General features: G+C 45.2%; 1 protein-coding gene across 2 annotated transcripts in view; it reads left to right on the top strand.

Moving 5' to 3' along the window:
* Positions 1-24,544, top strand: part of LOC124615805 (acetylcholine receptor subunit beta-like 1) — an 882,018-nt gene that overhangs the window by 674,186 nt on the left and 183,288 nt on the right. The window lies entirely within an intron of this gene.

The following is a 24,544-nucleotide window of genomic DNA, read 5'->3' as shown; positions in this document are numbered from 1 at the left end:
TGCATAATAAGTTATTATAAATCACAACGAACGCTGGAAACGTTGTCCATCCATTTCTATGCAGTCGTCGACACATTTGACGATGTTTCTGGCTACTCTTATTAGCTTTACACTGTCTGTTTCGTTGATGGCTTTCGTAATGTTTGTATTCAGTTCCTGTAGGGTATGTGGATTGCTCCTATAAACAATATCTTTTAGTTAGCCCCACAGGAAGAGGTCTGGACTACTAATATCTGGGGCTCGTGGTGGTCACAATCCTGTCGTAATGATCCTTTCACGAGAAAAATACCGTAGCATCTCCGTAATAAAGTGAGCTGTATGGCCAGTGGCGCTCTCCTGTTGTAACCAGCAATCAGTCCAATCCTCTTACAGTAATGCTATGAACTGTTGGATAACGTTATAGTAGACTCACAAGATGTGACATTGTCGCGAAAAACCACAGTGACCCATATATGTAATAAGTTTCCTTTAATTTACGTCTATGTTCACAATCTTTTTGTTTAACAGATTACCGGTTTCGGTCTTTAATGACCATCATCAGATCTGTTTCATAAAAGCAAAGTCCTAATGTACTGCAGCCATAGTGCCATCGTTAAATGTTAAATGTGGAATCAGCGCCAGCATCGTCAAATACATATAAATCACATCACATGCACGAGTCATGTTGTCAGTAGCAGCATTTAACACTTGACGATGCCACTATGGCTGCAGTACATTAGGACTTTGTTTTTATGAAACAGTTCTGATGATGGTCATTAAAGACCGAAGCCGGTAATCTGTTAAACAAAAAGATTGTGACCATAGACGTAAATTAAAGGAAACTTATGTTATAGTAGACAGCAGCATCCACAGTTGTTTCAAAACAAAGGTCATATTATACGTCGCCTTGAAACCGCACACCATAGGCCAATTTTTCTGGATGGAGGGAAGACACATTGAAAGTGTGTGGTTTGTCAATACCCCAGGTTCGGTAGTTCTGGCTATTAACATAGCTACTAAGCTTTATCTGTGAAAAACACTTGATCTAAAATGCCAATGTTGCCTCTAACTAGGGTCTTGAACTATTGAAAATAGTGAACTGTTTCGACGTTATCAGCGTCGTTCAGCTGATGGAAAACCTACATGCGGTATAGATAACATCTCAGTATTCTTCGCGTTGCAGTGTGGGCTGAACAAGTGAACTGTTCTTTTCCTGGCGTAAGCCACACAAAGATTTATGGGGAGATGTTGCAACTGCTGCTTTAATATCTCGAATGAACTACATCGTTAAAACTGACCTTTGTCTGGCACGTTTCTTGTTTAAACTGAACCTGTTTCGCGAAATTCTTTGAGTAACTTTTGAATAACACTTTACACTTGTGCTTCCAAGTCAAATTACTCTGTGAACTTTCGCCGATACTCGTCGTGAGATTTCATTATGAAATAAATTTCAAAGACGAATGCACTTTCTTCAACAGTTAAGCGCATTTTAACAAGCGGCTGGCTTAACTTAGGCTTTCCGCTCCATTTCCAGCCCTACCAACAATATCAACATTACTTCATACAGCTCACGCCAATATACACAAAGGTGACAAAAGTCATGGGATACCTCCTTTCTCACGGCGTAGTGCAGCAACTAGGCTTGATACTGACTCAAGTCGTAGGAAGTCCCCTGCAGAAATATTGAGCCACGCTGCCTCTATAAACGTTTATGATTGTGAAAGTGTTGCCGGTGTAGGATTTGGTGCACGAACTGACGTGTCGATTACGTCCCATAAATATTCGATGGGTGCCGAAATCGTTCACATTAACTGTCCAGAATTGTCTTAAAACCGACCGAGAACAAGTTTGGCCTGATGAAATGGCGCATTGTGATGCATAAAAATTGCATCGTTTATTGGGAACATGAAATCCACGAATGCCTCTAAGAAGCGAAATATAATCATTTACAGTCAATCATCGGATCAGTTGGACCAGAAGGCCCAGTCTGTTCCGAGTAAACACAGCCCACGCCATTATGGAGCCACCACTAGCTTCCACAGTGCCTTGTTGACAACTTGGGGTAATGGCTGGTGGGGGTCTGCGCCACACTCGAACCCGACTACCACAACAGCTGAAATCTGGACTCATCTCACCAGACCACCGTTTCCCAGTGGTCTATGGTCAAATCGTTATGGTCACAGACCAAGGAGAGGCGCTTCAGGTGATGTCGTGCTGTTAGGAAAGGTACTCGCGTCGGTCGTCTGTTGTCATAGCCCATTAACGCCAAATTTCACCGCTCTGTCGTAACGCATACGTTTGTCGTGCGTCCCGCACTGATTTCCGCAGTTGTTTCACGCACTGTTGCTTGTCTGTTAGCACTGACAATTTTACGCAAAGCCCGCTGCTATCGGTCGTTGAGTGAAGACGTCGGCCACTCCGTTGCACCTGGTGAGAGCTAACGCCTGAAATTTAGTATTCTCGGAACACTTTTAACTCTGTGGATCTCGTAATATTGAATTCCCTAATGATGTCCGAAATGGAATGTCCCCTACGTCTAGCTCCTACTGCCATTTCGCGTTCAAAGTCTGTTAGTTCCCGTCGTGCTCCATAAGGGCGCTACCGCACTGGGATGCCACGGCAGGTCTACTGGCACAGACGCAACACAAAAGCATGAGACGCAGTGGAGCCCATCACACCTGGCACCTATCTGAGTGCGGCAGCTCTGCCGGCAGAGGGGTCGCCACGAGGTTCTGCCGGCAGGCCTGACAGCCTGGCGCGACTGACAGTGGAATACACGATGGCTTATGGCAGCTCCCACGCGCTATCCGCCGCTCACCCGTACCTCTTTTCATCCGCCCACGTTAGCGCCATGGATTTTTGACACCGAATATTTTATATGTGAGATTCAGATGAGATCAGCAACTTGGGCCACTCTGTCTCAGAACTATTCAAAATGCGGAATGGAAAAAAATATTGGGATTACGAGGGCTATAAACGAAGCTCAGTTCGAAGAATAAGCCTCTCTACGTTACAGTGACGTTCAAACTACTTACAATAACGCATTTTCCGGACTCTGGCTGGCTGGAGATAGTGGAAATGATCGATCCTCAATTTGCTCACAGGTTGTTCCTGATACACCACTCCAAACACAAGAGCTGTACAGCACAGAGAAAGCGCGTTTAATATCCGGAGATTTTTAGTTTTTCCCGAAACCTACTTCCAGAACGAAACAGCACAGCTACATCTGCTGCAGCAAGTGATGCTTATGGGTCAGATACTCACAGACGCTAGAATTGTTTTAAGAAGAAAAATGTGTAAACAAACGAGACAGTTTTCCGACTTGTTAAAAGACACTACTGGCCATTAAAATTGCTACACCAAGAAGAAATGCAGATGATAAACGGGTATTCATTGGACAAATATATTATACTAGAACTGACATGTGATTACATTTTCACGCAATTTGGGTGCATAGATCCTGAGAAATCAGTACCCAGAACAACCACCTCTGGCCGTAATAGCGGCATTGATACGGCTGGGCGTTGACTCAGAGCTTGGATGGCGTGTACAGGTAAGGCTGCCCATGTAGCTTCAACACGATACCACAGTACAAGAGTAGTAACTGGCGTATTCTGACGAGCCAGTTGCTCGGCCACAAATTGGCCAGACGTTTTCAATTGCTGAGAGATCTGGAGAATGTGCTGGCCAGGGCAGCAGTCGAACATTTTCTGTATTCAGAAAGGCCCGTACAGTACCCGTAACATGTGGTCGTGCATTATCCTGCTGAAATGTAGGGTTTCGCAGGAATCGAATGAAGTGTAGATCCACGTGTCGTAACACATCTGAAATGTAACGTCCACTGTTCAAAGTGCCATAAACGAGAACAAGAGGTGACCGATACCGAGACGTGTAACCATACCATCACGTCGTGTGATACGCCAGTATGGCGATAACAAATACACGCTTCTAATGTGCGTTCGCCGCGATGTCGCCAAACACGGATGCGACCATCGTGATGCTGTAAACAGAACCCGGATTCATCCGAAAAAATGACGTTTTGCCATTCGTGCACCCAGGTTCGTCGTTGAGTATACCATCGCAGGCGCTTTGTCTGTGATGTAGTGTCTAGGGTAACCGCAGCCATGGTCTCCGAGCTGATAGTCCATGCTGCTGCAAACGTCGTCGAACTGTTAGTGCAGATGGTTGTTGTCTGGCAAACGTCCCCATCTGTTGACTCAGGGATCGAGACGTGGCTGCACGATCCGTTACAGCGATGCGGATAAGATGCATGTCATCTCGACTGCTAATGATACAAGGCCGTTGGGAACCAGCAGGGAGTTCCGTCTTACCATCCTAAAACCACCGATTCCGTTTTCTACTGTCATTAGATCTCGACCAACGCGAGCAGCAATGTCACGATACAATAAACTGCAATCGCAATAGGCTACAATCCGACCTTTATGAAAGTCGGAAACGTGATGGTACGCATTTCTCCTCCTTACACGAGGCATCAGAACAACGTTTCAACAGGCAACGCCGGTCAACTGCTGTTTGTGTATGAGAAATCGGATGGAAACTTTCCTCATGTCAGCACGTTGTGGGTGTCGCCACCGGCGCCAACCCTGTGTGAATGCTCTGAAAAGCGAATCATTTGCATATCACAGCATCTTCTTCCTGTCGGTCAAATTTCGCGTCTCTAGCTCGTCATCTTCGTGGTGTAGCAATTTTAATGGCCAGTAGTGAATTTGTAAATTTAATTTAACTTTATTATAACCTACTTTCCAATTAAAAACTGAAGAACAGTTCTATGTACACTTTGTAGTTACAACTAAAACAGTAAATTTCACTGCATCATTTTTGTACGTGCACATCGCTATCCAATGACTCAGTGTACTTCAACAATAATATTCATTTCATCTACATCTACATCTACGTGATTACTATGCTATTCACAATAAAGTGCGTGGCAGAGGGTTCAATGAACCACCTTTAAGCTGTCTCTCTCTACGGTGCCCGGCAAAAACGAGCACTTAAATTTTTCTGGGCAAACCCTGATTTCTCTCATTTTATCGTGATGATCATTTCTCCCTATGTAGGTGGGTGCCAACAGAATGTCTCCGCAATCCGAAGAGGAAACTGGTGATTGACATTTCATGAGAAGATCCTGTCGCTTGTAGATCAGGAACAATAGAGGGCCTATAACACTTTCTTGGGGAACGCCGAATATTACTTCTCTTTTACTCGGTGACTTTCCGTGTATTTACCATGAAATGTGACCTTTCAGATAGGAAATCACGAATTCAGTAGCACAACTGAGGCGATATTCCATAGGCATGCAGTTTGGTTAGAAGACGCTTGTGAGGAACAGTCTCGAAAGCTTTCTGGAAATCTGAAAATATGGAATCAGTTTTGAACCGTGAATTTACTTTCAAAACCTTTTCTTAAGAATTTACTTTATTTACTAGCGATTCTTCAAGAACATTAACACATTTAATCACACTATGTGAGCGTGGAAGTAGTTGCCAATGGGTAACTGATGAAACAAATTAATAAAAAAATTTACAAATGGAAATTTTATTCCTAAAAACCCTTTTCTTTTAACAGATTTAAAATTATAGTCAGAAAGCACCCTGTAAATATGAAGTTACAATTTATTCAGAGGCAGAAATAACAAGTTGTTTTTATAGTATGAGGTTTCGGGCTGAGAACCTTCCCGCTCCCTTTTAACACGGCCGCAGTCACGACCGCTCGCAACAACCTCTGAAAGACTACACTGGTGCAAATCTGCAACACACCAGATTACTTTAAACTAAAAATTTTAACAACTCATACAAACACATAAACTATGCACCTTAAGAGGAATGGAAATGGTACAAAACACTCACATAAAAAATTATTTGCCACCGAAAGTGCAACTTGTTTTTAAAGGAACTCTTACGGTGGAAGGGTGGCAACTTTATATACTAAAATGACCATTTAAATAAAATCTATGAAATGCAGTTTTACACAAAATTTACCAACATGGTCTATATTAAACATATACCACCTCGCAAGATGATAGGCAAGGTAAAAACATATTTCAGGAATTCGGCCGTTACACTTCAAGCAATAAATTCGTTAACACCGAATCCGACAAACATGACAGAGGCAGCTATTAACGTACGGCAGACCGACAGACAGACAGCCAGACACTAACTCCCTAACAAATGCGGACGGGAGACAGACAAGCAAGTTGGGGACGAAAGACTGACCAAGAAAACAAGCAATATTTAACAAGTAAATAAAACAACATACCACGGATCACTTTACTTCTAATACACTGCGATGTCTGGCGAAGACCTGGCGCAGCACCCCCAAAATGCTCTGCCGAACCGCCCGCTGCCAGCCACTTCAACGGACGCAGGAAGGCGCGCCGATCTCCAGTCTCACGGCGTCGCAGTTCGCCCCGGCCAGACCGATGTCGTGGGTTGACTCCTGTTGCTCTCATGTCGGCCGCGAAGCCACTACCCCTGGCTATACGGCGCGGCCCACGGGACTGACGTGGCGACCTCACATGCGCCGACGCTGAGGGCGGACAAATCATCTTGCGTCTCAGTCCGCGTCCGACCAACCGATCGATCCAACCGTCCATGACCATTGCCTGAACCAACTCGAGCAAACTGGCGGCCTAACACATACTAGCACTCCAGACGACAGACAGTGACTGACTGCCCCACACTGACTCGACTGACCAACTGACCAGACTCGCCGAGACTGACAGACTGAACCCTTGCCGAGTTTTTTTCCTTTATTGTTATTTTAAACACCTGTACATCAGGCGGGCTGGCAGCAGCACCCTACGCTGCTCTTCAGCCTCAGGATTTACAATGAAAAATATTAAGAAGACACATAGACTGAACAAAATGGTGGGCAAAAGCAGTAGATACAGAAAACAAAAAACACGAAGCCGTTCACACTCGACGAAAATCACACTAAAATCTGTCGGCACGACGCACAAACACTGACGACTTCGACGGCACAGGTGAACAGAGGAGCGTGACGGCGAAAACTAAACACAAACACGATGGCAGACACACGAGATACTGGTGGCGATGATCTCAGGCGCGCCAATTTCCATGTACCGTGTGCGAGTTTGGGGACCTGCCAAGAGGGGAAGAAGGGGGAGGGGCAGGGAGAGGGGAGAGCAAAGATGCCAATGGCAGAGGAGATGGGAGGAGGAATGGAGGTATGGGGGTAGGGGAAGCCCGGGGGAGGAGAGGGGAGAAAGGGAGGAGGGAGGGAAGGGGGAGAGAAGGGAGAGAGGGTGCCCATAGGAACAAAGGGAGGGACAATCAAAGTTGGTAAGAGGGGTAGATGGAGGGGAGGAGGGCATCATCAGGGGAGAGGGAGCTGGCGGAAGCCACCTTGGGAGAGGGTATGGAGAGTGGAGAGATGGAGAGCAGGTGGGACGTGGAAATACAGGCGTGGCAACGGACGGGGGCAGATGGGAGAAACCAGCGGATGAGGAGGATCGAGTTTACGGGAGGTGTAGAGGATCCGTATCCGTTTGAGGAAAAGGAGGAGGTGGGGGAAGGGAATAAGGTCGTTCAGGATCCGCATGGGGGAGGGGAGACGGATGCGATAGGTGAGGCGAAGAGCATGGTGTTCTGGGATCTGAAGGGATTTGTAAAAGGTAGGGGGAGCGGAGATCCAGTCAGGGTGGGCGTAGCAAAGGATAGGGCGAATGAGGGATTTCCCCTTGCCGAGCTCATAGCGCCCCTTAAATGGACGTGAACAGGCAACTTTTCCCCTTCCCAACCAGAGGGAGACACCAAAGCTGCGATTGCTCTTCAAAACAGCAAATTTTACCACAGCTCAAGTTTCACAGCCCTTGTCGATACTACTCATTACTGGACGAGTATAAAAAGCTAGCTGTGTTTCACAAGAACGATATTTTCTGAATCCTTGGTGACTATGTGCCAATAGATCTTTTTCTTCGAGGTAATTCATATTTTTCGAACACTTTAGCTCTAGTGTAAAGAGCTGAACGATGAGGTATCTTTTATGTTGAACACTGTATTTTGAGTCGTCAAATTGCCGTACGAGATGGGCCCTCCAAAGGCAACTCCAGAGCGCCCCACAGTCCTGCGTGAACGCCAGACATTTGCGGGCCGTGCGTGCCGTGGCGTCCTGCGGGAAGAGGCGGGACCGCAGTGCTGCTGTGCCCCTCCCTCCCTCCCTCCCACAATGGTGCCTGCTGCCTGCTACCTCCTGCCTGCTCCCGGGCAGCGCAGGCCCGCCAAATGTCAGAGGGGACTCGTTAGCCGCCTGCTGCGTTCTGCTGCGCTGTGTGCCAGCAGCCACAGCCCGTTCGCCCGACGTTCGCTTTCACTTCTCGCCTCCCTTTATACGGCCGCGGATCAAAAGAAAAACGTTCACTTTCCTCGGCACAGTTCGGCAACTCATATACAAAACAATCTGTAAAAGTGTTTCGAAAAGAAAAATTGCTGTCACACAGATGTCGACAGTGGCTAAGATTTTCTCCTCGCTGATGGTTTACGGGCTTGAAACGTGTGTGTGTTTTTAAAAGTATAGACTACCCACAAAAGTTGAGCTAATTACGGCCTGAAATGTTCAAAATATGCAAAACATTAATTCTAATGTCCCAGAAAAACAATATGAAAATGCTATTTGACTCGAAAATTGAATAGAAAATACACGCAAAAAAAATTTTTGCATCATCTCTGTTCCGAGAGTTCCGGAACCTGTACAGAAAATTTAAACATAGATCGAATGGCTCCGAGCACTGTGGGACTTAACATCTGAGATCATCAGCCCCTAGAACTTAGAACTAGTTAAACCTAACTAACCTATGGACTTCACACACATCCATGCACGAGGCAGGATTCGAACCTGCGACCGTAGCGGTCGCGCAGTTCCAGACTGAAACGCTTAGAAACAGAGATTAACATAAACATCATTTCTGCCCTTTTTATTGCTCATAAGAACCACACATTGCTTGTTCTACCACCATACAGCGAGATCTTCAGAGGTGGTGGTCCCGAATGCTGTACACACCAGTACCTCTAATACCCAGTAGCATGCCTGTATTGGTCGTGGCATACTACTCACAAGTTCATCACGGCACTGTTGGTACAGATTGTCCCACTCCTCAACTGCGATTCGGCGTAGATCCCTCATAGTGGTTAGTGGGTCACGTCATCCATAAAAAGCCCTTTTCAATCTATCCAGGGCATGTTTGATAGGGTCTGGAGAACATGCAAGCCACTCTAGTCGAACGATGTCGCTATCTTAAAGTTTCACAAGTTCTGCTCGATGCGGGCGCGAGTTGTCGTCCATGATGACGAATGCCTCGCCAATATACATGATATAGGATTTGGGATGGATATCATTAAAAGAAAGGCGTTTTTCGTTGTGACGAAATCTTCTCACGAAATTCCAATCACCAACTTTCTCCTCCGAATGCAAAAATATTTTGTTGACACTGACCTACGTAGAGAGGAACGATCCCCACGATAAAATAAGGGAAATCAGAGCTCGTACGGAAAGATATAGGTGTTCATTCTTTCCGCGCACTACACGAGATTGGAATAATAGAGAATTGTGAAGGTAGTTCGATGAACCCTCTGCCAGGCACTTAAATGTGATTTGCAGAGTATCCATGTAGATGTAAATGTAGAATATGCAGCCGATATGGTTGCACTATCGGTCGGAGAATGGCATTCACGTATCGTACAGCCGTCACGGCGGCTTCCATAACCACCAGCGGCATACGTCGGCCCCACAGAATGCCACCCCAAAACATCACGGAACCTCCACCTTTCTGCACTCACTGGACAGTGTGTCTAAGGCGTTCAACCTGACCGGGTTGCCTCCAAACACGTCTCCGACGATTGTCTGGTTGAAGGCATATGCGACACTCATCGGTGAAGAGAACTTGATGCCAGCGGTTGTTGGGTCCATCTGTACCGCGCTGCATGGTGTCGTGGTTCCGAAGATGGACCTCGCCACGGACGTCTGGAGTGAAGCTGGGCATCATGCAGCCTACTGCGCACAGTTTGAGTCGTAGCACGACGCCCTGTGGCTGCACGAAAAGCATTATTCAACATGGTGACGTTGGTGTCAGGGTTCCTCCGAGCCATAATCCGTAGGTACCGGTCATCCACTGGAGTGGTAGCCCTTGGGCGGCCTGAGCGAGGCATGTCATCAACAGTTCCTGTTTACCTACTCCATGTCCGAACAACATCGCTTTGGTTCTCTCCGAGACACCTGGACACTTTCTTTGTTGAGAGCCTTTCCTGGCACGAAGTAACAATGCGGACGCGATCGAACCGAGCTACTGACCGTCTAGCCATGGTAGAACTACAGACAACACTAGCCGTGTACCTCCTTCCTGGTTGAATGACTGAAACTGTTCGGCTGTCGGACCCCTTCCGACTAATAGGCGCTATCCATGCATGCTTGCTTACATCTTTGGGCGGATTTAGTGGCATCTCCGAACAGTCAAAGGGACTGTGTCTGTGATACAATATCCAACGTCCGTCTTCAGGAGTCCTGGCAACTGGGGTGAAGAAAACTTTTTTTGGTGTGTGTAACTTCACAACAGGAACACTTTCATAAATTTAGCGCAACGAAAAGAAATGGGCCTGCATATACCGGGTGGTTATAATAAACTTCCCCTATTTAATACTTTATAGCACGGAAACTAATTACCGTACCAGTACCAAACTTAGTACGGGGTGTATGTTTTCTTTGCTTCACAGTTCCACCGACCAGTTCCAACTACGGCCACCAGGTGCCATGATGGGTCATCATGACACACCCGACTAGTCGCAGTGCATTTGTTGACGTGTCAACATGAGCTTGGACAAAAGAAGCAGGGAATCATTCGTGAAGCACTATTATCAAAACATCAGTAATGCTGCAGCTACACTTCGAGAATATCACCGGCTGCAAGGATTATGGAAGGGTCGTCTTTCTCCACGTGCTTTGCGGAGAAGGATGAACAAGTTTTAATTAACCTGAGAGCTGTCGCTATGGCAGACAACGCTGCGTGCATTCCCGATCTTCAGGCAATGCACGTGCTGTGTTACGACAGTTGAACATCCCGTGGTCCACTGTACAGAAGGTGCTTCGAACCATTCTCAAATGGTATCCGTACAGTATCCATATCGTACAGCACCTTGCACCACTCGACGCACAACTTCGCTCTCCACTTTCTCGCAAGGACTGAAGTTGACGAGGGCTGGCCCTGGAATCCTATGGACAGACGAAGCTCATTTTTCTCTGCCGGGTGAGGTGAACACACAGAATTGCTGAGGATCTTCACCTCCAGTCTCTGTGCATGTATGGTGAACGTGTCACGGCTACGTCCGTCATTGGCCCATTCTTTTTTTGAAGCGATTGGCATTCAAGAACCATAGACATGCACTGTGACTCGCCAGCGTTACTGCGACATGCTTCGTCAGCATGTCATACCCGCCTACAGGAGAGAGAGGCATAGAAATCAGCAATTTTCATGCGAATAGGGCCCCATCGAACATCGCTAGTCGATTTCTGCTTCTCCGAAACGCATTTGGAAACGATCGAATTATCAGCCGACCGTTTCCAAACGCTTGGCCGGCACGGTCGCCTGATCTTACTCCCTGTGTTTTCTGGTTGTGGGACAACCTGAAGGACAGGGTTTACCAGGGGAACATTCACATACGTGCTGATCTGAAGAGCAGTATATCAAGAGATTTAGCCGGCATACCTACGGACATGCTTCGTTCTGCTGTGCAGAATGCAATCCTGCGCTTTCAGACTCTGCTGGACACTATGGACGCCATATTGAGCCCTTTTTGTAGCAGTAATGCTACCGGTATGTAAAGGTGTGATGTACCGTGGCAGCACATTAAAAATGTTTCAATCGAATTGATTCTGGCTTATTTCTCTTCCACATGCCCTTGACATTAAAGCAACCAAGCTTCGTCCTCGTACGGTAATTAGTTTCCGTGTTATAACGTGTGAAATATGGAAAGTTTGATTATAACCACCCAGTATAATCCGCACTAATAGAATGAGTGCAACAGTAGCTCTATCTGACTGCAAACCGAAGACGCCCGAGTCCGATTCTCGACCGGCCGGAGATTTTCTCCGGTCGGGGACTGGGTGTTGGGTGTTGTGTTGTCCTTAATCTTCGTACCATCATAACGGATCGCTTGCACGGCGTAGGGATGCGGTTATCGGTTTTTTTTTTGTTTTTGTTTTTTTTTTTTCGTGCCAGTGTAACCTGACTGTTAAAACCACTCGACATAAACGGTTTCTGAAATAACGGATTTTCGCTTCTTTATTCCTATTATTTCCCGTGATATCGAAAACAGTTTGAAAAATTTTACTCAGTTTCAAGATACACAGTAGCAAAATACTGAATTATCGAGGCAAATAAAAGAAAACTTGCTCCATCCACAGTTCACTGCTTCTCTCGAAAACTGATACGTGGTTGAATACCAAAAAAATCAACAGTATTCTCCTACTGCTTCTAATTTTTCGAAACTCTGCTCAAAAATCATATTGTAATCGGGAAACATATCCGTATTTGGGCATTACGAACAATTAGTGCTAAAGTGTGAAAACAGAGGTTGATTAACTCTGCTTTTCGTGTTAATTAGTCCGTTTTCAAAGTCTACAAGCAGATAAACGCATGTTATGCAGACACAGCCAGCAGATCAGCTACTTTCAATTCTTATTTTATACTATGAATGACTTGTTGTTAACTTTTTAGTTTATTACTGTTACCATACTTTCCTTCCTCTTTTCCAATTTAATCGAATTAATAGACACATCTTTAATCTTTTAAAGCAAATGGTGCGTTGTACTTCATTCCTACGTCACTTCGTAAAAACATATCCACACTAGAGATGGTGTCTTTCTGCAATACAAGGGATTTCCGGCAACGACAGGGAGAAACTACCGCATAGGCGAGGCGTGGGCAAGTCTTGCACGCTCCATGCACGCGTGTCCTTTAAGTCACGATACACGGGCCGCCGCGACATTACTATCTCAGCAATGCTATACTGCTTCATATGCAAAATGTTGTTACTAGTTTCCGTCGGAACTGTTTTTAAAATACCACTGATCACCTTCCCATTTTCTATAATGACGCAGTATTTCATTCCAGTATAAATTTTTCCGAATAAATGTTACTCCTTTTCTTTTTTAAAAAAAAAGGTTTATTTAACAACGAAAAATTTTAGGACTGGTGCTATGGTTAATTGATATTTTGGTATTTCACTCTGTTATTAGTAAAAAATAAGGAAACAGCTATTATAACCGAGGCCAAACGATATCGAAAGATGCCGTTTGTTCGTAACTAAAATACCGATATCGGTTTTAACCGGCTGGTTTTTTCCATCCCTAGCATGGCGTCACATTGGAAGTCTAAGGATATGCAACTTCGTACTAGGGTACGGTTTGGACCTAACGAATGTTCTGAACTGTGAATTGTCGAAACACGCTGTTGAGATCATTGTATGGGCACGTCCCGAAAACTTGGAAAAAAAAACCTCTATCTGCTTCGTTTTCACGACTAAACCACAGAACCGGTTTTGATGAAACTTGGTAATGAGATAGCTTAAGCCCAGAGGAAAATCATAGCTACTTTAGAAAGTCGACGCCTAATCTGGGTGAAGTAGGGACTGGAGCAACCTTTTTTTTTACATCAATGAACATAAACCAAGTTTAAGAAATTTCTAAAGCAACCTTTGCATCTTTTATTCAAGTTGGCTAGTTGTATTATCTTTTTGAGTGTTAGTGATATTTTTAAATATGTTATACGTGAGTGCGATGCAAACGACGCTTGTGCGAAGATCGGCCACTCAGTATTTATTGATTATTCTTTGGCAGTGAGAATCCACTGTTTACTCATGCTCGCGTTTCTGAAATTTGTTCCGAAGCATATCGTAAAATAAATAATAATAATAATAATAATAATAATAATAATAATACGTTTCTTAAAACTTTCCCGAAGTGATAGTTTTAAACACAGTTCTCGGGCTTGCACTCGTATTTTATTATCATATCTACCCATTATTTCACCGTAAAATTTACGCAGCCTCGCCAGGTAGTTCGACAGTTTTTATTAAAATTTCAGAAACTGCGAGTACGAGTAAACATTGGATTCGCATTGTCAACGAATAATTAATAAACGCTGAGTTGCCGACCTCCCTACAAGCGTTGTCTGCATCCCACACACGCATACCATATTTAAAAATATAATTGACAGTCAGAAAGATGATACATTTCGCTGATGAAATAAAAGATGTCGCATTCTCAATTTTGTTTTTACTTTCCAAAGCAGCCTATATTCTTCCCATAGTGTTCAGACTATCTCCACATCGAAGTTAATCAAAAACAGTTCAGCGGTTTAGTCGCGAAAACTTTATGTTATTTTCGCATTTATAATATTAGGGTGGATTAGCTTCCCTACTCACTGTCAGTCACCGTAACAAAACTTCTAATAAGCGAGTGCAGCCCAGTATTTGTACAACACATAATCAGTGTCTTGGTTCGCTAAGGCAATGTGTTACTGTACATGTGTTAGCTTTCTGCTTGTAGCGTCCCGCTCTGTACTGACTTTGCCCTCTCATTTATGTAAATATGCATTTGATATGCAAGACAAATAGTTAACTGTCAGAATTATGTTTTGAATCCGACTCTCCTTTCTATGTAACATCGCAGTAGTGACTGAGATTACCTAGCACAATGTCTTACAAGTAGCGGTCAGCACAGCATCACAGGTCGTCCTACCCTTATTAGCACCTGAAACCTAATAGCATGCAGAGAAGAAATCCTTACTACTAATACTCCCGGTATCTAAACAGGTGATTTCCTATCCACCAAGGTGCATGTGACTCATGCAGTTAAGTCATGTAAATAGCAAGATGTCGCCCAAGCTACGTCGAACACGAGAGTGGCTGAATATGAATACGCGAAAGCAACGGTACAGCCCCACAGCGATATTTCGAACTACAGCTGCAAGATTTAGGCTCACATCGTTCTCACTACTCTTCATTCTTAACGTGTGAAAAATTAGTATTTACAGTTGAGGATAGAGTAATATCTTTAAACTTAAAAGATCACTGAAGGAAATAAAATAATTTACGATGCTATAGTCAGCTTCCAGTCAGTAACCTCTAAGTAAACTATGAGCTCCTATTTTACTGCGTGAAAGATGCGACACGATACCTATTAGCGAAATGATCCTAACTAAATGGCGCCAAACTAGCCTAACCACTAAAACTAACCAACATCACAACCAATAAATTTTAATGGTCTCATCTGATTCTTTACGCATTGTAGTGTCTGCATAACAGCATGGGCCTTCATCCGGTAAAGGCAGTTTTCCCCTCAACATCACAACACAGCACAGACTCGGCTAAGCATCCAGAGTCAGAAACCAGAACCATAATGGCGAATTTCACTGAAGAGCCAAAGAAACTGGTACACCTGCCAATATCGCGTAGCGCCCCAGCGAGCACGCAGAAGTGCCAAAACACGACGTGGCATGGACTCGACTAATTTTTGAAGTAGTGCTGGAGGGAATTGGCACCATGAATCCTGCAAGGCTGCCCATAAACCCGCAAGAGTACGATGGGGTGGAGATCTCTTCTGAACAACACGTCGCAGGCGTCTATGCTCAATGATGTTCATATCTGGCGAGTTTGATGGCCAGCGGAAGCGTTGAAAGTCAGAAGAGTGTTCCTGGAGACACTTTGTAGCAATTCTCGACGTGTGGGATGTTGCATTGTCCCGCTGGAATCACTTAAGTCCGTCAGAATGCACAATAGACATGAATGGATACAGGTGATCAGACAGGATGCTTATGTGCGTGTCACCTGTCGCAGTTGTATCTAGATATATCAGTGGTCCCATATCAGTCCAACTGCACACGCCCCACACCATTATAGAGCGTCAAACAGCTTGAACAGTCCCCTGCTGACATGCAGGGTCCATGGATTCATAAGGTTTTCTTCATACCCGTACAGGTCCAAACAATTTGAAACGAGACTCGTCCGACCAGGCAACATGTTTCCAGTCATCAAGTCCAATGTCGGTGTTGACGGGCCCACGTGAGGCGTAAGGCTTTGCGTCGTGCAGTCATCAAGGGTACGCGGGTGGGCCTTCGGCTCCGAAAACCCATGTCGATGATGTTTCGTTGAATGGTTCGCACGCTGAGACTTGTTGATGGCCCAGCATTGAAATCTGGAGCAATCTGCTGAAGGGTTGCACTTCTGTCACGGTGAAAGATTCTCTTCAGTCGTCATTGGTCCAGTTCTTGCAGGATCTTTTTCCAGCCGCAGCGATGTCGGAGATTTGATGTATTACCGGATTCCTGATACCCACGGTTGTACGGGAAAATCCCGACTTCATCGCTACCTCGGAGATGCTGTGTCCCGTCACTCGTACGCCGAGTATAACACCACGTTCAAACTCACTTAAATGTTGATAATCTGCCATTGTAGCAGCAGCAACACACATGTTGTGTTATATGGGTGTTGTCGACCGCAGCGCCATATTCTGCCTGTTCTATGCCTCTGTATTTGAATAAGCATGGCTGTACCAATTTCTTTGGCGCTTCAGTGTACATTTCAAACGATTGCAACGTAATGGCCAGCAACCCGCGAAATGTTCCCATTAGCCGAAAGCAGGAAAAGAAAATAGTGCACAAAAGTGCAAATACCGACTGCATCTACTGTCTGCTTGTTTCCATTCGCGCACAGTACATGCTGTTGCCAACAGTAGTGTCCCCGTTACCTCGCTGGCATGAAGTTTGTATTCAGTGCTGCTCGGTTCTTGCTATAGTTTTGTTGTCCGGCACAGTGATATAAAGCAGTATGGATACGTTTACTGACATAGAGTTGTCCGATAAATTTATGGGTTCAGCGAGTGCAACGGAGGAGCGGCACAACGACGCAATGGTCAGATGTTCCCGCACTGACGGCAACCGCATCACAGTTCTTCCGTGTCTGAGAACTCTCGTGTTGCTCTGTTTCGTGCGTTTTACATACTCTTTCACTGTTGTGAAGATATTTTCGCAGAAACAAGACTGACTGTGGTGTCAAACCGAATAAATCATAATTACATAATTGCTCTGTAAGGTATCTCTGCCCACCCGGTTAGCCGTGCGGTCTAATGCACGGCTTTCCGGGCTGGGAAGGCGCGCCTGGTCCCCGGCACGAATCCATCCGGCGGACTTAAGTCAAGGCCCGGTGTGCCGGCCTGTCTGTGGATGGTTTTTAGGCGATTTTCCTTCCACCTTGTCGAAAGCGGCCTGGTTCCCCTTATTCCGCCTCACCTACACTACGTCGGCGATTGCTGCGCAAACAAGTTCTCCACGTACTTGTACACCACCATTACTCCATACGCAAACATAGGGGTTACACTCGTCTGGTGTGAGACGTGAGACGTTCCCTGGGGGGGGGGGGGGGGGTCCACCGGGGGCCGAATCACACAATAACCGTGAAAGTGTGGTTCGGTGTGGGGTGGTGGAGGGGTGCAGTGGACTGCGGTAGTCGTCGTGGGGTTGTGGACCACTGCGGCTGCGGCGGGGAAGGAACCTCTCCGTCGTTTCTAGGCCCCCGGTTAACAACAATACAACACAAGGTATCTCTGAATAGCCTCTGAAAGTTTGTCAGTGGAGTTCTGGTTCATTCGGTGCAGTTCCTTTAGCACACCATGTGGTTGTAACGCAACAACGCGGTTTTCACTCTCGCGGTTGACTTTGGTCAAATATTCTCATTTTAAATGTGCTACTCTGTTTCTTACATCCTTCTTGCTTCGTCCGGTACGTTGTATTTTGCCTCGAAGATAGCAGAATTCCCTCGTTTCGTCTACTACATGACCCTCAATTTCGATGTCAACTTTGTTGCCGTTCTCATTTTGCTACTCATCGTCAGCATTATACACAGATGTGACAAAAACGCCGTACCTCCTAATATCATATAGGAGCTCCTTTTGCCAGTTTTAGTGAGACACTCGAGGTAGCATGGACTCAACAAATCTTAAGAAAGTCCACTGCAGAAATATTGAGTCATGCTGTCTCCGTAGCCGCCCATAATTGCGAAAGTGTTGCTGTTGGGCGCTATTCTGCACGGAATGAGCACTCAATTATGTCCCATAAAAGTTTGATGGGATCCATGTCGGGAAATCTTGGGGAAGCGGTGAATCATTCGCTCGAATTATGTTCTTCAAACCAATTGCGAACAATTATGGGCTGGTGACATGGCGCATTGTCATTAATAAAAATTTCTTCGTTGCTTGGGAACATGAAATCCATGAATATCAGCAAATGGTCTCCAAGTAGCCGAACATAGCCATTTCTAGTCAATGATCTGTGCACTTCCACCAGAGAACCCAGTCTATTGCATGTAAATATAGCCCACATCAAATGGTCAAATGTGTGTGAATTGGACCGAACTGCTCAGGTCATCAGTCCCTAGACTTACACACTACTTAAATTAACTTATGCTAAGAACAGCACACACACCTATGCCCGAGGGAGGAATCGAACCTCCAGTGGGAGGGGCCGCGCAATCCGTGAAATGGCGCCTTAAACCACGCGGCCACTCCACGCGGCCGGCCCACACCATTATGGAACCACAACCAGCTTACACGTTGCCTTGTTGACAACTTGGGCCCATGGCCTCGTGGGGTCTGCGTCATAATCAAACCTTACCATCAGCTAATCGAAATCGGATCTCATTTGACTAGGCCAAGGTTTTCGAATCGTCTAGGATCCAACGGATCAAACGATATGGTCTCGAGGCGACGAGAGGCACTGCAGGCAATTTTGTGCTGCTGGCAAAGGCGCTCCTGTCGGTCGTCTGCTGCCATAGCCCACTGACGCCAGATTTCACCGCAATATTCTGACGAATACGTTCGTCGTGCTCCCACATTGATTTCTGTGATTATTTCACGTAGTGTTGCTTGTCTGTTAGCACTAAAAAGTCTACGCCAACTCCACTACTTTCGGTTGTTACGCGAAGGCCGTCGACCACTGCGATGTCCGTGATGAGAGGTAATGCCTGAAATTTGGTGTTCGAGGCACATTGTTGACATTCAACGATTTCAAAAATGGAATTGCTCATGCGTCTAGCTTTCCGCTTTCAAAATCTGTTAATTCCCCTCATCCGGCTATACTCATCTTATTGTACTGTTGTTGTTGTGGTCTTCAGTCCTGAGACTGGTTTGATGCAGCTCTCCATGCTAATCTATCCTGTGCAAGCTCCTTCATTTCCCAGTACCTACTGCAACCTACATCCTTCTGAATCTGCATAGTGTATTGATCTCTTGGTCTCCCTCTACGATTTTCACCCTCCATGCTGCCCTCCAATGCTAAATTTGTGATCAGTTGATGCCTCAGGACATGTCCTACCAACCGATCCCTTCTTCTAGTCAAGTTGTGCTACAAACTTCTCTTCTCCCCAATCCTATTCAATGCCTCCTCATTAGTTATGTGATCTACCCACCTAATCTTCAGCATTCTTCTGTAGCACCACATTTCGAAAGCTTCTATTCTCTTCTTGTCCAAACTATTTATTGTCCATGTTTCACTTCCATACATGGCTACACTCCATACAAATACTTTCAGAAATGACTTCCTGACACTTAAATCTATACTCGATGTTAACAAATTCTCATCTTCACAAACGCTTTCCTTGCCATTGTCAGTCTACATTTTATATCCTCTCTACTTCGACCATCATCAGTTATTTTGCTCCACAAATAGCAAAACCCCTTTACTACTTTAAGTGTCTCATTTCCTAATCTAATACCCTCAGCATCACCAGACTTAATTCGACTACATTCCATTATGCTTGTTTTGCTTTTGTAGACGTTCATCTCATATCCTCCTTTCAAGACACTGTCCATTCCGTTCAACTGCTCTTCCAAGTCCTTTGCTGTCTCTGACAGAAATACAATGTCATCTGCGAACCTCAAAGTTTTTATTTCTTCTCCCTGGATTTTAATACCTACTCCAAACTTTTCTTTTGTTTCCTTTACTGCTTGCTCAATATACAGATTTAATAACATCGGGGAGAGGCTACAACCCTGTCTCACTCCCTTCCCCACCACTGCTTCCCTTTCATGCCCCTCGACTCTTATAACTGCCATCTGGTTTCTGTACAAATTGTAAATAGCCTTTCGCTCCCTGTATTTTACCTCTGCCACCTTCAGACTTTGAAAGAGAGTATTCCAGTCAACATTGCCAAAAGCTTTCTCTAAGTCTACAAATGCTAGAAACGTAGGTTTGCCTTTCCTCAATCTATCTTCTAAGGTAAGTCGTAAGGTCAGTATTGCCTCACGTGTTCCAACATTTCTACGGAATCCAAACTGATCTTCCCCGAGGTCGGCTTCTACCAGTTTTTCCATTCGTTTGTAAATAATTCGCGTTAGTATTTTGCAGCTGTGACTTATTAAACTGATAGTTCGGTAATTTTCACATCTGTCAACACCTGCTTTCTTTGGGATTGGAACTATTATGTTCTTCTTGAAGTCTGAGGGCATTTTGCCTGTCTCGTACATCTTGCTCACAAGATGGTAGAGTTTTGTCAGGACTGGCTCTCCCAAAGCCGTCAGTAGTTCTAATGGAATGTTGTCTACTCCCGGGGCCTTGTTTGGACTTAGGTCTTTCAGTGCTCTGTCAAACTCTTCACGCAGTATCGTATCTCCCATTTTATCTTCATCTACATCCTCTTTCATTTCCATAATATTGTCCTCAAGTACATCGCCCTTGTATAGACCCTCTATACAGGGTGAGTCACCTAACATTACCGCTGGATATATTTCGTAAACCACATCAAATACTGACGAATCGATTCCACAGACCGAACGTGAGGAGAGGGGCTAGTGTAACTGGTTAATACAAACCATAAAAAAATGCACCGAAGTATGTTTTTTAACACAAACCTACGTTTTTTTAAATGGAAACCCTTTACAGAATGAGTTTTTCACTCTGCAGCGGAGTGTGCGCTGATATGAAACTTCCTGGCAGATTAAAACTGTGTGCCCGACCGAGACTCGAACTCGAGTCTCGGTCGGGCACACGGAAACCCTTTAGTTTTGTTAGCACATCTGAACATATAAACAAATACGTTATCAGTGCCGTTTGTTGCATTGTAAACTGTTAATTACATCCGGAGATATTGTAACCTAAAGTTGACGCTTGAGTACCACTCCTCCGCTGTTCGAGAGCGTGTATCGGATAGCACCGAATTACGTAGGGATCCAAAGGAAACGGTGATGGACCTTAGGTACAGAAGAGATGGAACAGCACATTACGTCCACATGCTAACACCTTTTTATTGGTCTTTTTCACTGACGCACATGTACATTACCATGAGGGGTGAGGTACACGTTCGACGAGCGTTTCATAGGACGTGGAGGACGCATAAATTGGCCAGCCCGTTCGTCTGATCTTACACCTCTGGACTTCTTTCTGTGGGGTACGTTAAAGGGATATGTGTACCGTGATGTGCCTACAACCCCAGAGGATATGAAACAACGTATTGTGGCAGCCTGCGGTGACATTACACCAGATGTACTGAGGCGTGTACGACATTCATTACGCCAGAGATTACAACTGTGTGCAGCAAATGATGGCCACCACATTGAACATCTATTGGCCTGACATGTCGGGACACACTCTATTCCACTCCGTAATTGAAAATGGAAACCACGTGTGTACGTGTACCTCACCCCTCATGGTAATGTACACGTGCGTCAGTGAAAAAGACCAATAAAAAGGTGTTAGAATGTGGACGTAATGTGCTGTTCCACTCTCTTCTGTACCTAAGGTCCATCACCGTTCCCTTTGGATCCCTACGTAATTCGGTGCTCCCCGACACACACGATCGAACAGCGGAGGAGTGGTATTCAAGCGTCAACTTTAGGTTACAATATCTCCGGATGTAATTAATATTTTATAGTGCAACAAACGGCACTGATTACGTATTTGTTTATATGTTCAGATGCGCTAACAAAACTAACAGGGTTCTATTTAAAAAAACGTAGGTCTGTGTTAAAAAACATACTTCCATGCATTTTTTATGGTTCGAATTAACCAATTACACTAGCCCCTCTCCTCACGTTCGGTCTGTGGAATCGGTTCGACAGTATTTGATGTGGTTTGCGAAATATATCCAGCGGTAACGTTAGGCGACTCACCCTGTATACTCCTTCCACCTTTCTGCTTTCCCCTCTTTGCTTAGAACTGGGTTTCCATCTGAGCTCTTGATATTCATACAAGTGGCTCCCTTTTCTCCAAAGGTCTCTTCAATTTTCCTGTAGGCTGCATCTATCTTACCCCTAGTGAGATAAGCCTCTACATCCTTACATTTGTCCTCTAGCCATGCCTGCTTAGCCTATATCAAGTAAAATCTCATAACTTCTGAACGGTTTGCATCAGGACGTTCAAACTGCACGGCTGGCTGCAGGGCATGACGGCAATAAGTATGCGCATGCATGGTTTGGTTTAGCGACAAAGCCCACCTTCATTTGGATAGGTTCGTCAATAAGCAAAATTGACTTATTTGGGGGACTGAGAACCCGCATTTTCCGATCGAGAAATCCCTTCACCCTCAACGGGTGACTCGTGTGGAGTGCGGTTGATCTCATCCCTATTATCCAAAGTGACCCTGATTTCGACAAGATGTGGTTCATGCAAAAGGGAGCTCGATCTCATCGAAGCAGGTGAGTGTTTGATGTTCTGGCGGAGCACATGGGGGCCGAATTCTGGCTCTGGGGCACCCAGAGGCCACTGTCACGGGCGTCGGTTGGCCGCCATATTCTCCGGATCTCAACACATGCTACTCCTTTTTGTGCACTATATCAAAGACAAGGTGTACAGCAATAACCTCAAAACCACTACCAAGCTGAAAATAGCCATTCAGGAGGTCGCCAACATCCATGTTCCGCCACTTCAGCGGGTCATGCAGAATTTCGCTATTCTTCTGCGCCACGTCATCGCCTATGATGGTAGACATATCGAACATGTCACAGCCTAAATCCGAGTATCTATAGTGAGGTTTACATGTTGAATAAAGTGTGTGCACGCCGTAGTTTGTAACTAATTTACTTTTTTTTGCATGTAGTTCAATAATTGTCACACTGTAGCTAAAAAATGATTCAAATGGCGCTGAGCACTATGGAACTTAACATCTGAGCTCATCAGTCCCCCAGAACTTAGAACTGCTTAAACCTAACTAAGGAGATCACACACATCCATGCCCGAGGCAGGATTCGAACCTGCGACCGTAGCAGTCGCGCGGTTCCAGACTGAAGCGCCTAGAACCGCTCGGCCACAGTTGCCGGCCACCCTGTAGCAATTCCATGAATTTTGTCACCTCAGGGTACGGTGGAAATGTGCGCATTCACTTATGCTTCGAAAAATGTTGAAGAAACATGTATAGCGAACGTGGTTAGTAACCTAGTGTTTCCTGATGCAGACGAAAGTCTGACAAGAAACTCTCTCACTTAAGAGTCTGCCCAGTAGTTTACTTCAGACAGGCATGCATATATTTTCTTAGGTATAATATTCCCCCCGCGGTAAAATTTCGTGCACTACCTACCCTGCCCCGTACAGGGGCACTGCCCACGTAAAAGAGTCACAGAATGGCAGCTGGGTAGGTTTTGTTTGCTAGCTCAGCATCCTCGCTGGCGCTGAAAATAAATACACACTGCCGAGCAAACGCTGGCAGACGCTTTTTCTGTCATGCTGTAATAATTGGCAGTTTACAAGTCGCGCCGCACGCTACGATGGGCTGTAGCCTCGGAGCCCAGGCCAGGGACATCAAAGCCCTAATTACATTCCCGGAATGTCGTCAAAATGACGTCAGTGCATATCAAAATTTGTATCATCCTGCGAAGATCACAATTCTTTGTACAGTAATTGTTTTTGTCCAAAGTTAATCATCAACAGTACTCGAGTATATGAAAGGCATCCTAATCGCAAACATAACTGTGCATTTTTTTTCATTCTTCAGTTAACCGAAACATAGCTCCTATTGCCGTTGCGAAAGTATCGACTCCTCTGTCTGCGTTTAAAATTGACATTGAGGTCTTACTAGAGGTTGTGGTACGTTTACAATACTACTGTCTCCATATTTGCGTACAGAGCTCTGGTGCTCACGATCAGTGAAATGATTTCTATTGTGTAGTAGCAGTATTAGAAAATCACGACGAAAGCAGCTTCATCACAGATTTAAGCGAAGTTATAATTAATCGAATTCGAATTAGACCAAAATGAGAGAAAGGAGACTAATCCTAGAAGCGTGAAATGCATTCGCAAGTAGACTTAAGCTATTTGATCTCACTGGAAATCCTAAAATATTTTGCTTGCACGCGAAGTCAGCAAGCGGATCGAAATCATCTATTCAGTGTTCAGTGACGATACTGGCACCAAAACGGAAGAGCACTGAGGAAGAGAGTTGAGGAATTCGTAAGGGGATAGAGGATTAAAGCGGCGTTTGAACAAGAAATTAGGAGGAGGATATTAGTGTTTAACGTCCCGTCGACAACGTGGTCATTAGAGACGGAGCGCAAG

Source organism: Schistocerca americana, chromosome 5 (assembly GCF_021461395.2).
Source record: "Schistocerca americana isolate TAMUIC-IGC-003095 chromosome 5, iqSchAmer2.1, whole genome shotgun sequence".
NCBI lineage: Eukaryota > Metazoa > Arthropoda > Insecta > Orthoptera > Acrididae > Schistocerca > Schistocerca americana.
This window is presented reverse-complemented; position numbering and strand designations above follow the sequence as displayed.